The following is a 14,464-nucleotide window of genomic DNA, read 5'->3' as shown; positions in this document are numbered from 1 at the left end:
TTTAGTCAGCAGCAGCAGAAGTCCTGTGCCTGGACGCTCCAACAGCGGCCAGACACAAGCAGAAGCAGAAGCAGCAGAAGCAGCAGCAGCACCACCTTTTGTTTTTTGGCTGCAGCAGCAGCAGCAAGGCCCACAGGGCTGGCTAGCTGGCTAGCCAGCAAGCAGGTAGCAATGAAAGTAGGAATCTTTCTTTTTAACCCTGTAAGGGGGTGGTGCACTGTACCCGAAGATACTGTCATATCGGGTCAATGCATAGGGCGACGGAAGCAAGCTTCGAAATCGGCCCCCGTTCTCAAAAATCCATTTAATATATGGTCCCCAGATAGGGGACGTATCAGATATTAAACTGATAAGAACAGATACTACACTTGATCTTAGCCAAAAGGCCGAGAAGCGATAACCGTGAAAGGGGCGGGCCCAACAAGGTCCCCTTCATGGGCACTATCACTGCTTGCTGTCAGGGAGGCTGCCAGACAATTTTCCATGCACACTCTGGGCTGGGGGGCAGTCAACCACCAGTACACACAGCAGAACCTAAACCCATACCATTATTGCTAAGCAGCAAGACAGGGGCCCATTGCACTCCCACGGGGCCTTTTTAAATGCAATCCATAACCCGGATTTGCCAGGAACCCTTCTTACTCCTCCTACTTGCATGTGACACTGGGCTTAGGATCTGCATAGGAAACACACACACAAGCACACACCTACCTTTGTTGCCTGCAGATGCCTCCTTGGCTGTCCCCAAACGGTATCAAACCAACACCCACGGGAAGCTGTAAGCATAGAGGACATGCCTGCACCCCATTGGACTTACCTGTGTGGGTTAAATCCGGGTTATTTGACAACCTATGGCGGTGATGGTTCTGCTCAGGCAGAGCAGTGCTGATGCTCCTCATAAAGCTGTCGCTGCTGTGAAGGTTCTAGGTGACATCACAAATCCCTATGGTTACATACACAACAAAGCTGGGTTGTTGTTGTTTACACTCTGCAAGGCCTGTGGAAGTGAGTGACATCATAGCACTGTAGTTCTGAGGGTTCTAGATGGATGCAACAATCTCCTGTTGCTTCTATGAAGGCCATAATAGACGACATCACCAAACAGCTCCATAGTCACATACACAGCAAAGGAGAGATGTTGTTTACACCTAGTGATGTCAGTGGTATTGAGTGACATCACAGCACAGTGCTAAGGCTCCTGGGCCTGGACACAGCAGCGGCTGCAATATCTCAACGGAGAATACGTTTATATATATGTGTGTGTGTGCGCGTATATATATATATATATATATATATATATATATATATATATATTTCTCCGCCGAAATCACTTTTAAACCCATTTCCACCTTTTTTTCCCTTCTCTTCCTCTTACTTTTTTTTCACGTTTTTTTACGTTTTTCTCCTTTTCGCCTCTTTTCTGGGCGTATTATTCTTCTTTTTCTTCTTTTTTTTCGTCTAATGCATACCCCATCAGTGCAGCAATGCTTATTCAATACCGCCAGCAGATGGAGACACTGGGGGATAATTTTCTAAGGATTTATACTGATTTTTCCTGTCTGAATTTGTCGCACAGAAAGTTGCAGGCCAAATATGTGTGACATTTCTGCGACTTTAGCTTCTAGAGCATTTTTACAACATTATACATAGGTGCTGAATACATAAAAAGCGACTGTTCAGCGACAGACAAGTCGCATCGGCTGAAAGTAGGCCAGAATGTCAGTCCATGTTGGAGCAGGTTTAGATACAGTCTAAAGTATAGATCTCAAAGTCTGTGCACAGAATTTAGCAAGGGCCTCGCACCTTCTGATGCATCAGGTAGGTGCACAATAGCATAGCCTAACCCTCTGTACTTTGGTCTATATTGATGCGGGACATAGACAGCCAGCTGATGACCAATCCATTAGTGCAATGGATGGCTGGAAGCATTTGTCTTTGCCTTTGCAATACCACAGAAGCAATGCATGGTCAATGTACAGCAATGACACACCTGTGTGAACAGCCAGGAGACCCCCCCCATGTTATGTTACATAGTTACATAGTTAGTACGGTCGAAAAAAGACATATGTCCATCAAGTTCAACCAGGGAATTAAGGGGTAGGGGTGTGGCGCGATATTGGGGAAGGGATGAGATTTTATATTTCTTCATAAGCATTAATCTTATTTTGTCAATTAGGAACATTCAGCACCCACCCGCTATCAAGGCAGCTGCCTATCATGTCATGCCCTACCTGCACAGGTGTGCTGGCTACTCAAATGATCCAATTAAGGAGGCCATTTAGTCAGCAGCAGCAGAAGTCCTGTGCCTGGATGCTCCAACAGCGGCCAGACACAAGCAGAAGCAGAAGCAGCAGAAGCAGCAGCAGCACCACCTTTTGTTTTTTGGCTGCAGCAGCAGCAGCAAGGCCCACAGGGCTGGCTAGCTGGCTAGCCAGCAAGCAGGTAGCAATGAAAGTAGGAATCTTTCTTTTTAACCCTGTAAGGGGGTGGTGCACTGTACCCGAAGATACTGCCATATCGGGTCAATGCATAGGGCGACGGAAGCAAGCTTCGAAATCGGCCCCCGTTCTCAAAAATCCATTTAATATATGGTCCCCAGATAGGGGACGTATCAGATATTAAACTGATAAGAACAGATACTACACTTGATCTTAGCCAAAAGGCCGAGAAGCGATAACCGTGAAAGGGGCGGGCCCAACAAGGTCCCCTTCATGGGCACTATCACTGCTTGCTGTCAGGGAGGCTGCCAGACAATTTTCCATGCACACTCTGGGCTGGGGGGCAGTCAACCACCAGTACACACAGCAGAACCTAAACCCATACCATTATTGCTAAGCAGCAAGACAGGGGCCCATTGCACTCCCACGGGGCCTTTTTAAATGCAATCCATAACCCGGATTTGCCAGGAACCCTTCTTACTCCTCCTACTTGCATGTGACACTGGGCTTAGGATCTGCATAGGAAACACACACACAAGCACACACCTACCTTTGTTGCCTGCAGATGCCTCCTTGGCTGTCCCCAAACGGTATCAAACCAACACCCACGGGAAGCTGTAAGCATAGAGGACATGCCTGCACCCCATTGGACTTACCTGTGTGGGTTAAATCCGGGTTATTTGACAACCTATGGCGGTGATGGTTCTGCTCAGGCAGAGCAGTGCTGATGCTCCTCATAAAGCTGTCGCTGCTGTGAAGGTTCTAGGTGACATCACAAATCCCTATGGTTACATACACAACAAAGCTGGGTTGTTGTTGTTTACACTCTGCAAGGCCTGTGGAAGTGAGTGACATCATAGCACTGTAGTTCTGAGGGTTCTAGATGGATGCAACAATCTCCTGTTGCTTCTATGAAGGCCATAATAGACGACATCACCAAACAGCTCCATAGTCACATACACAGCAAAGGAGAGATGTTGTTTACACCTAGTGATGTCAGTGGTATTGAGTGACATCACAGCACAGTGCTAAGGCTCCTGGGCCTGGACACAGCAGCGGCTGCAATATCTCAACGGAGAATACGTTTATATATATGTGTGTGTGTGCGCGTATATATATATATATATATATATATATATATATATATTTCTCCGCCGAAATCACTTTTAAACCCATTTCCACCTTTTTTTCCCTTCTCTTCCTCTTACTTTTTTTTCACGTTTTTTTACGTTTTTCTCCTTTTCGCCTCTTTTCTGGGCGTATTATTCTTCTTTTTCTTCTTTTTTTTCGTCTAATGCATACCCCATCAGTGCAGCAATGCTTATTCAATACCGCCAGCAGATGGAGACACTGGGGGATAATTTTCTAAGGATTTATACTGATTTTTCCTGTCTGAATTTGTCGCACAGAAAGTTGCAGGCCAAATATGTGTGACATTTCTGCGACTTTAGCTTCTAGAGCATTTTTACAACATTATACATAGGTGCTGAATACATAAAAAGCGACTGTTCAGCGACAGACAAGTCGCATCGGCTGAAAGTAGGCCAGAATGTCAGTCCATGTTGGAGCAGGTTTAGATACAGTCTAAAGTATAGATCTCAAAGTCTGTGCACAGAATTTAGCAAGGGCCTCGCACCTTCTGATGCATCAGGTAGGTGCACAATAGCATAGCCTAACCCTCTGTACTTTGGTCTATATTGATGCGGGACATAGACAGCCAGCTGATGACCAATCCATTAGTGCAATGGATGGCTGGAAGCATTTGTCTTTGCCTTTGCAATACCACAGAAGCAATGCATGGTCAATGTACAGCAATGACACACCTGTGTGAACAGCCAGGAGACCCCCCCCATGTTATGTTACATAGTTACATAGTTAGTACGGTCGAAAAAAGACATATGTCCATCAAGTTCAACCAGGGAATTAAGGGGTAGGGGTGTGGCGCGATATTGGGGAAGGGATGAGATTTTATATTTCTTCATAAGCATTAATCTTATTTTGTCAATTAGGAACATTCAGCACCCACCCGCTATCAAGGCAGCTGCCTATCATGTCATGCCCTACCTGCACAGGTGTGCTGGCTACTCAAATGATCCAATTAAGGAGGCCATTTAGTCAGCAGCAGCAGAAGTCCTGTGCCTGGACGCTCCAACAGCGGCCAGACACAAGCAGAAGCAGAAGCAGCAGAAGCAGCAGCAGCACCACCTTTTGTTTTTTGGCTGCAGCAGCAGCAGCAAGGCCCACAGGGCTGGCTAGCTGGCTAGCCAGCAAGCAGGTAGCAATGAAAGTAGGAATCTTTCTTTTTAACCCTGTAAGGGGGTGGTGCACTGTACCCGAAGATACTGCCATATCGGGTCAATGCATAGGGCGACGGAAGCAAGCTTCGAAATCGGCCCCCGTTCTCAAAAATCCATTTAATATATGGTCCCCAGATAGGGGACGTATCAGATATTAAACTGATAAGAACAGATACTACACTTGATCTTAGCCAAAAGGCCGAGAAGCGATAACCGTGAAAGGGGCGGGCCCAACAAGGTCCCCTTCATGGGCACTATCACTGCTTGCTGTCAGGGAGGCTGCCAGACAATTTTCCATGCACACTCTGGGCTGGGGGGCAGTCAACCACCAGTACACACAGCAGAACCTAAACCCATACCATTATTGCTAAGCAGCAAGACAGGGGCCCATTGCACTCCCACGGGGCCTTTTTAAATGCAATCCATAACCCGGATTTGCCAGGAACCCTTCTTACTCCTCCTACTTGCATGTGACACTGGGCTTAGGATCTGCATAGGAAACACACACACAAGCACACACCTACCTTTGTTGCCTGCAGATGCCTCCTTGGCTGTCCCCAAACGGTATCAAACCAACACCCACGGGAAGCTGTAAGCATAGAGGACATGCCTGCACCCCATTGGACTTACCTGTGTGGGTTAAATCCGGGTTATTTGACAACCTATGGCGGTGATGGTTCTGCTCAGGCAGAGCAGTGCTGATGCTCCTCATAAAGCTGTCGCTGCTGTGAAGGTTCTAGGTGACATCACAAATCCCTATGGTTACATACACAACAAAGCTGGGTTGTTGTTGTTTACACTCTGCAAGGCCTGTGGAAGTGAGTGACATCATAGCACTGTAGTTCTGAGGGTTCTAGATGGATGCAACAATCTCCTGTTGCTTCTATGAAGGCCATAATAGACGACATCACCAAACAGCTCCATAGTCACATACACAGCAAAGGAGAGATGTTGTTTACACCTAGTGATGTCAGTGGTATTGAGTGACATCACAGCACAGTGCTAAGGCTCCTGGGCCTGGACACAGCAGCGGCTGCAATATCTCAACGGAGAATACGTTTATATATATGTGTGTGTGTGCGCGTATATATATATATATATATATATATATATATATATATATATATATCTCCGCCGAAATCACTTTTAAACCCATTTCCACCTTTTTTTCCCTTCTCTTCCTCTTACTTTTTTTTCACGTTTTTTTACGTTTTTCTCCTTTTCGCCTCTTTTCTGGGCGTATTATTCTTCTTTTTCTTCTTTTTTTTCGTCTAATGCATACCCCATCAGTGCAGCAATGCTTATTCAATACCGCCAGCAGATGGAGACACTGGGGGATAATTTTCTAAGGATTTATACTGATTTTTCCTGTCTGAATTTGTCGCACAGAAAGTTGCAGGCCAAATATGTGTGACATTTCTGCGACTTTAGCTTCTAGAGCATTTTTACAACATTATACATAGGTGCTGAATACATAAAAAGCGACTGTTCAGCGACAGACAAGTCGCATCGGCTGAAAGTAGGCCAGAATGTCAGTCCATGTTGGAGCAGGTTTAGATACAGTCTAAAGTATAGATCTCAAAGTCTGTGCACAGAATTTAGCAAGGGCCTCGCACCTTCTGATGCATCAGGTAGGTGCACAATAGCATAGCCTAACCCTCTGTACTTTGGTCTATATTGATGCGGGACATAGACAGCCAGCTGATGACCAATCCATTAGTGCAATGGATGGCTGGAAGCATTTGTCTTTGCCTTTGCAATACCACAGAAGCAATGCATGGTCAATGTACAGCAATGACACACCTGTGTGAACAGCCAGGAGACCCCCCCCATGTTATGTTACATAGTTACATAGTTAGTACGGTCGAAAAAAGACATATGTCCATCAAGTTCAACCAGGGAATTAAGGGGTAGGGGTGTGGCGCGATATTGGGGAAGGGATGAGATTTTATATTTCTTCATAAGCATTAATCTTATTTTGTCAATTAGGAACATTCAGCACCCACCCGCTATCAAGGCAGCTGCCTATCATGTCATGCCCTACCTGCACAGGTGTGCTGGCTACTCAAATGATCCAATTAAGGAGGCCATTTAGTCAGCAGCAGCAGAAGTCCTGTGCCTGGACGCTCCAACAGCGGCCAGACACAAGCAGAAGCAGAAGCAGCAGAAGCAGCAGCAGCACCACCTTTTGTTTTTTAGCTGCAGCAGCAGCAGCAAGGCCCACAGGGCTGGCTAGCTGGCTAGCCAGCAAGCAGGTAGCAATGAAAGTAGGAATCTTTCTTTTTAACCCTGTAAGGGGGTGGTGCACTGTACCCGAAGATACTGCCATATCGGGTCAATGCATAGGGCGACGGAAGCAAGCTTCGAAATCGGCCCCCGTTCTCAAAAATCCATTTAATATATGGTCCCCAGATAGGGGACGTATCAGATATTAAACTGATAAGAACAGATACTACACTTGATCTTAGCCAAAAGGCCGAGAAGCGATAACCGTGAAAGGGGCGGGCCCAACAAGGTCCCCTTCATGGGCACTATCACTGCTTGCTGTCAGGGAGGCTGCCAGACAATTTTCCATGCACACTCTGGGCTGGGGGGCAGTCAACCACCAGTACACACAGCAGAACCTAAACCCATACCATTATTGCTAAGCAGCAAGACAGGGGCCCATTGCACTCCCACGGGGCCTTTTTAAATGCAATCCATAACCCGGATTTGCCAGGAACCCTTCTTACTCCTCCTACTTGCATGTGACACTGGGCTTAGGATCTGCATAGGAAACACACACACAAGCACACACCTACCTTTGTTGCCTGCAGATGCCTCCTTGGCTGTCCCCAAACGGTATCAAACCAACACCCACGGGAAGCTGTAAGCATAGAGGACATGCCTGCACCCCATTGGACTTACCTGTGTGGGTTAAATCCGGGTTATTTGACAACCTATGGCGGTGATGGTTCTGCTCAGGCAGAGCAGTGCTGATGCTCCTCATAAAGCTGTCGCTGCTGTGAAGGTTCTAGGTGACATCACAAATCCCTATGGTTACATACACAACAAAGCTGGGTTGTTGTTGTTTACACTCTGCAAGGCCTGTGGAAGTGAGTGACATCATAGCACTGTAGTTCTGAGGGTTCTAGATGGATGCAACAATCTCCTGTTGCTTCTATGAAGGCCATAATAGACGACATCACCAAACAGCTCCATAGTCACATACACAGCAAAGGAGAGATGTTGTTTACACCTAGTGATGTCAGTGGTATTGAGTGACATCACAGCACAGTGCTAAGGCTCCTGGGCCTGGACACAGCAGCGGCTGCAATATCTCAACGGAGAATACGTTTATATATATGTGTGTGTGTGCGCGTATATATATATATATATATATATATATATATATATATATATATATTCTCCGCCGAAATCACTTTTAAACCCATTTCCACCTTTTTTTCCCTTCTCTTCCTCTTACTTTTTTTTCACGTTTTTTTACGTTTTTCTCCTTTTCGCCTCTTTTCTGGGCGTATTATTCTTCTTTTTCTTCTTTTTTTTCGTCTAATGCATACCCCATCAGTGCAGCAATGCTTATTCAATACCGCCAGCAGATGGAGACACTGGGGGATAATTTTCTAAGGATTTATACTGATTTTTCCTGTCTGAATTTGTCGCACAGAAAGTTGCAGGCCAAATATGTGTGACATTTCTGCGACTTTAGCTTCTAGAGCATTTTTACAACATTATACATAGGTGCTGAATACATAAAAAGCGACTGTTCAGCGACAGACAAGTCGCATCGGCTGAAAGTAGGCCAGAATGTCAGTCCATGTTGGAGCAGGTTTAGATACAGTCTAAAGTATAGATCTCAAAGTCTGTGCACAGAATTTAGCAAGGGCCTCGCACCTTCTGATGCATCAGGTAGGTGCACAATAGCATAGCCTAACCCTCTGTACTTTGGTCTATATTGATGCGGGACATAGACAGCCAGCTGATGACCAATCCATTAGTGCAATGGATGGCTGGAAGCATTTGTCTTTGCCTTTGCAATACCACAGAAGCAATGCATGGTCAATGTACAGCAATGACACACCTGTGTGAACAGCCAGGAGACCCCCCCCATGTTATGTTACATAGTTACATAGTTAGTACGGTCGAAAAAAGACATATGTCCATCAAGTTCAACCAGGGAATTAAGGGGTAGGGGTGTGGCGCGATATTGGGGAAGGGATGAGATTTTATATTTCTTCATAAGCATTAATCTTATTTTGTCAATTAGGAACATTCAGCACCCACCCGCTATCAAGGCAGCTGCCTATCATGTCATGCCCTACCTGCACAGGTGTGCTGGCTACTCAAATGATCCAATTAAGGAGGCCATTTAGTCAGCAGCAGCAGAAGTCCTGTGCCTGGACGCTCCAACAGCGGCCAGACACAAGCAGAAGCAGAAGCAGCAGAAGCAGCAGCAGCACCACCTTTTGTTTTTTGGCTGCAGCAGCAGCAGCAAGGCCCACAGGGCTGGCTAGCTGGCTAGCCAGCAAGCAGGTAGCAATGAAAGTAGGAATCTTTCTTTTTAACCCTGTAAGGGGGTGGTGCACTGTACCCGAAGATACTGCCATATCGGGTCAATGCATAGGGCGACGGAAGCAAGCTTCGAAATCGGCCCCCGTTCTCAAAAATCCATTTAATATATGGTCCCCAGATAGGGGACGTATCAGATATTAAACTGATAAGAACAGATACTACACTTGATCTTAGCCAAAAGGCCGAGAAGCGATAACCGTGAAAGGGGCGGGCCCAACAAGGTCCCCTTCATGGGCACTATCACTGCTTGCTGTCAGGGAGGCTGCCAGACAATTTTCCATGCACACTCTGGGCTGGGGGGCAGTCAACCACCAGTACACACAGCAGAACCTAAACCCATACCATTATTGCTAAGCAGCAAGACAGGGGCCCATTGCACTCCCACGGGGCCTTTTTAAATGCAATCCATAACCCGGATTTGCCAGGAACCCTTCTTACTCCTCCTACTTGCATGTGACACTGGGCTTAGGATCTGCATAGGAAACACACACACAAGCACACACCTACCTTTGTTGCCTGCAGATGCCTCCTTGGCTGTCCCCAAACGGTATCAAACCAACACCCACGGGAAGCTGTAAGCATAGAGGACATGCCTGCACCCCATTGGACTTACCTGTGTGGGTTAAATCCGGGTTATTTGACAACCTATGGCGGTGATGGTTCTGCTCAGGCAGAGCAGTGCTGATGCTCCTCATAAAGCTGTCGCTGCTGTGAAGGTTCTAGGTGACATCACAAATCCCTATGGTTACATACACAACAAAGCTGGGTTGTTGTTGTTTACACTCTGCAAGGCCTGTGGAAGTGAGTGACATCATAGCACTGTAGTTCTGAGGGTTCTAGATGGATGCAACAATCTCCTGTTGCTTCTATGAAGGCCATAATAGACGACATCACCAAACAGCTCCATAGTCACATACACAGCAAAGGAGAGATGTTGTTTACACCTAGTGATGTCAGTGGTATTGAGTGACATCACAGCACAGTGCTAAGGCTCCTGGGCCTGGACACAGCAGCGGCTGCAATATCTCAACGGAGAATACGTTTATATATATGTGTGTGTGTGCGCGTATATATATATATATATATATATATATATATATATATATATATATATTCTCCGCCGAAATCACTTTTAAACCCATTTCCACCTTTTTTTCCCTTCTCTTCCTCTTACTTTTTTTTCACGTTTTTTTACGTTTTTCTCCTTTTCGCCTCTTTTCTGGGCGTATTATTCTTCTTTTTCTTCTTTTTTTTCGTCTAATGCATACCCCATCAGTGCAGCAATGCTTATTCAATACCGCCAGCAGATGGAGACACTGGGGGATAATTTTCTAAGGATTTATACTGATTTTTCCTGTCTGAATTTGTCGCACAGAAAGTTGCAGGCCAAATATGTGTGACATTTCTGCGACTTTAGCTTCTAGAGCATTTTTACAACATTATACATAGGTGCTGAATACATAAAAAGCGACTGTTCAGCGACAGACAAGTCGCATCGGCTGAAAGTAGGCCAGAATGTCAGTCCATGTTGGAGCAGGTTTAGATACAGTCTAAAGTATAGATCTCAAAGTCTGTGCACAGAATTTAGCAAGGGCCTCGCACCTTCTGATGCATCAGGTAGGTGCACAATAGCATAGCCTAACCCTCTGTACTTTGGTCTATATTGATGCGGGACATAGACAGCCAGCTGATGACCAATCCATTAGTGCAATGGATGGCTGGAAGCATTTGTCTTTGCCTTTGCAATACCACAGAAGCAATGCATGGTCAATGTACAGCAATGACACACCTGTGTGAACAGCCAGGAGACCCCCCCCATGTTATGTTACATAGTTACATAGTTAGTACGGTCGAAAAAAGACATATGTCCATCAAGTTCAACCAGGGAATTAAGGGGTAGGGGTGTGGCGCGATATTGGGGAAGGGATGAGATTTTATATTTCTTCATAAGCATTAATCTTATTTTGTCAATTAGGAACATTCAGCACCCACCCGCTATCAAGGCAGCTGCCTATCATGTCATGCCCTACCTGCACAGGTGTGCTGGCTACTCAAATGATCCAATTAAGGAGGCCATTTAGTCAGCAGCAGCAGAAGTCCTGTGCCTGGACGCTCCAACAGCGGCCAGACACAAGCAGAAGCAGAAGCAGCAGAAGCAGCAGCAGCACCACCTTTTGTTTTTTGGCTGCAGCAGCAGCAGCAAGGCCCACAGGGCTGGCTAGCTGGCTAGCCAGCAAGCAGGTAGCAATGAAAGTAGGAATCTTTCTTTTTAACCCTGTAAGGGGGTGGTGCACTGTACCCGAAGATACTGCCATATCGGGTCAATGCATAGGGCGACGGAAGCAAGCTTCGAAATCGGCCCCCGTTCTCAAAAATCCATTTAATATATGGTCCCCAGATAGGGGACGTATCAGATATTAAACTGATAAGAACAGATACTACACTTGATCTTAGCCAAAAGGCCGAGAAGCGATAACCGTGAAAGGGGCGGGCCCAACAAGGTCCCCTTCATGGGCACTATCACTGCTTGCTGTCAGGGAGGCTGCCAGACAATTTTCCATGCACACTCTGGGCTGGGGGGCAGTCAACCACCAGTACACACAGCAGAACCTAAACCCATACCATTATTGCTAAGCAGCAAGACAGGGGCCCATTGCACTCCCACGGGGCCTTTTTAAATGCAATCCATAACCCGGATTTGCCAGGAACCCTTCTTACTCCTCCTACTTGCATGTGACACTGGGCTTAGGATCTGCATAGGAAACACACACACAAGCACACACCTACCTTTGTTGCCTGCAGATGCCTCCTTGGCTGTCCCCAAACGGTATCAAACCAACACCCACGGGAAGCTGTAAGCATAGAGGACATGCCTGCACCCCATTGGACTTACCTGTGTGGGTTAAATCCGGGTTATTTGACAACCTATGGCGGTGATGGTTCTGCTCAGGCAGAGCAGTGCTGATGCTCCTCATAAAGCTGTCGCTGCTGTGAAGGTTCTAGGTGACATCACAAATCCCTATGGTTACATACACAACAAAGCTGGGTTGTTGTTGTTTACACTCTGCAAGGCCTGTGGAAGTGAGTGACATCATAGCACTGTAGTTCTGAGGGTTCTAGATGGATGCAACAATCTCCTGTTGCTTCTATGAAGGCCATAATAGACGACATCACCAAACAGCTCCATAGTCACATACACAGCAAAGGAGAGATGTTGTTTACACCTAGTGATGTCAGTGGTATTGAGTGACATCACAGCACAGTGCTAAGGCTCCTGGGCCTGGACACAGCAGCGGCTGCAATATCTCAACGGAGAATACGTTTATATATATGTGTGTGTGTGCGCGTATATATATATATATATATATATATATATATATATATATATATATATACTCCGCCGAAATCACTTTTAAACCCATTTCCACCTTTTTTTCCCTTCTCTTCCTCTTACTTTTTTTTCACGTTTTTTTACGTTTTTCTCCTTTTCGCCTCTTTTCTGGGCGTATTATTCTTCTTTTTCTTCTTTTTTTTCGTCTAATGCATACCCCATCAGTGCAGCAATGCTTATTCAATACCGCCAGCAGATGGAGACACTGGGGGATAATTTTCTAAGGATTTATACTGATTTTTCCTGTCTGAATTTGTCGCACAGAAAGTTGCAGGCCAAATATGTGTGACATTTCTGCGACTTTAGCTTCTAGAGCATTTTTACAACATTATACATAGGTGCTGAATACATAAAAAGCGACTGTTCAGCGACAGACAAGTCGCATCGGCTGAAAGTAGGCCAGAATGTCAGTCCATGTTGGAGCAGGTTTAGATACAGTCTAAAGTATAGATCTCAAAGTCTGTGCACAGAATTTAGCAAGGGCCTCGCACCTTCTGATGCATCAGGTAGGTGCACAATAGCATAGCCTAACCCTCTGTACTTTGGTCTATATTGATGCGGGACATAGACAGCCAGCTGATGACCAATCCATTAGTGCAATGGATGGCTGGAAGCATTTGTCTTTGCCTTTGCAATACCACAGAAGCAATGCATGGTCAATGTACAGCAATGACACACCTGTGTGAACAGCCAGGAGACCCCCCCCATGTTATGTTACATAGTTACATAGTTAGTACGGTCGAAAAAAGACATATGTCCATCAAGTTCAACCAGGGAATTAAGGGGTAGGGGTGTGGCGCGATATTGGGGAAGGGATGAGATTTTATATTTCTTCATAAGCATTAATCTTATTTTGTCAATTAGGAACATTCAGCACCCACCCGCTATCAAGGCAGCTGCCTATCATGTCATGCCCTACCTGCACAGGTGTGCTGGCTACTCAAATGATCCAATTAAGGAGGCCATTTAGTCAGCAGCAGCAGAAGTCCTGTGCCTGGACGCTCCAACAGCGGCCAGACACAAGCAGAAGCAGAAGCAGCAGAAGCAGCAGCAGCACCACCTTTTGTTTTTTGGCTGCAGCAGCAGCAGCAAGGCCCACAGGGCTGGCTAGCTGGCTAGCCAGCAAGCAGGTAGCAATGAAAGTAGGAATCTTTCTTTTTAACCCTGTAAGGGGGTGGTGCACTGTACCCGAAGATACTGCCATATCGGGTCAATGCATAGGGCGACGGAAGCAAGCTTCGAAATCGGCCCCCGTTCTCAAAAATCCATTTAATATATGGTCCCCAGATAGGGGACGTATCAGATATTAAACTGATAAGAACAGATACTACACTTGATCTTAGCCAAAAGGCCGAGAAGCGATAACCGTGAAAGGGGCGGGCCCAACAAGGTCCCCTTCATGGGCACTATCACTGCTTGCTGTCAGGGAGGCTGCCAGACAATTTTCCATGCACACTCTGGGCTGGGGGGCAGTCAACCACCAGTACACACAGCAGAACCTAAACCCATACCATTATTGCTAAGCAGCAAGACAGGGGCCCATTGCACTCCCACGGGGCCTTTTTAAATGCAATCCATAACCCGGATTTGCCAGGAACCCTTCTTACTCCTCCTACTTGCATGTGACACTGGGCTTAGGATCTGCATAGGAAACACACACACAAGCACACACCTACCTTTGTTGCCTGCAGATGCCTCCTTGGCTGTCCCCAAACGGTATCAAACCAACACCCACGGGAAGCTGTAAGCATAGAGGACATGCCTGC

At 46.2% G+C, this 14,464-nt stretch overlaps 7 non-coding genes across 7 annotated transcripts; all 7 read right to left on the bottom strand.

Moving 5' to 3' along the window:
• Positions 1-207: 207 nt before the first annotated feature.
• On the bottom strand, positions 208-398 carry LOC130319031 (U2 spliceosomal RNA). The gene has a single exon (XR_008865443.1). It is a non-coding gene; the product is annotated as a U2 spliceosomal RNA (small nuclear RNA).
• Positions 399-2,484: 2,086 nt separating this feature from the next.
• LOC130319017 (U2 spliceosomal RNA) lies at positions 2,485-2,675 on the bottom strand. The gene has a single exon (XR_008865430.1). It is a non-coding gene; the product is annotated as a U2 spliceosomal RNA (small nuclear RNA).
• Positions 2,676-4,755: 2,080 nt separating this feature from the next.
• Positions 4,756-4,946, bottom strand: LOC130319041 (U2 spliceosomal RNA). The gene has a single exon (XR_008865451.1). It is a non-coding gene; the product is annotated as a U2 spliceosomal RNA (small nuclear RNA).
• Positions 4,947-7,032: 2,086 nt separating this feature from the next.
• Positions 7,033-7,223, bottom strand: LOC130319040 (U2 spliceosomal RNA). Its single transcript, XR_008865450.1, has one exon. It is a non-coding gene; the product is annotated as a U2 spliceosomal RNA (small nuclear RNA).
• A 2,087-nt stretch (positions 7,224-9,310) lies between these two features.
• On the bottom strand, positions 9,311-9,501 carry LOC130319039 (U2 spliceosomal RNA). Its single transcript, XR_008865449.1, has one exon. It is a non-coding gene; the product is annotated as a U2 spliceosomal RNA (small nuclear RNA).
• A 2,089-nt stretch (positions 9,502-11,590) lies between these two features.
• Positions 11,591-11,781, bottom strand: LOC130319028 (U2 spliceosomal RNA). The gene has a single exon (XR_008865440.1). It is a non-coding gene; the product is annotated as a U2 spliceosomal RNA (small nuclear RNA).
• Positions 11,782-13,870: 2,089 nt separating this feature from the next.
• LOC130319016 (U2 spliceosomal RNA) lies at positions 13,871-14,061 on the bottom strand. The gene has a single exon (XR_008865429.1). It is a non-coding gene; the product is annotated as a U2 spliceosomal RNA (small nuclear RNA).
• Positions 14,062-14,464: the final 403 nt, after the last annotated feature.

Source organism: Hyla sarda, unplaced genomic scaffold (genome assembly GCF_029499605.1).
Source record: "Hyla sarda isolate aHylSar1 unplaced genomic scaffold, aHylSar1.hap1 scaffold_2094, whole genome shotgun sequence".
In the NCBI taxonomy this organism is placed as follows: Eukaryota; Metazoa; Chordata; class Amphibia; order Anura; family Hylidae; genus Hyla; species Hyla sarda.
This window is presented reverse-complemented; position numbering and strand designations above follow the sequence as displayed.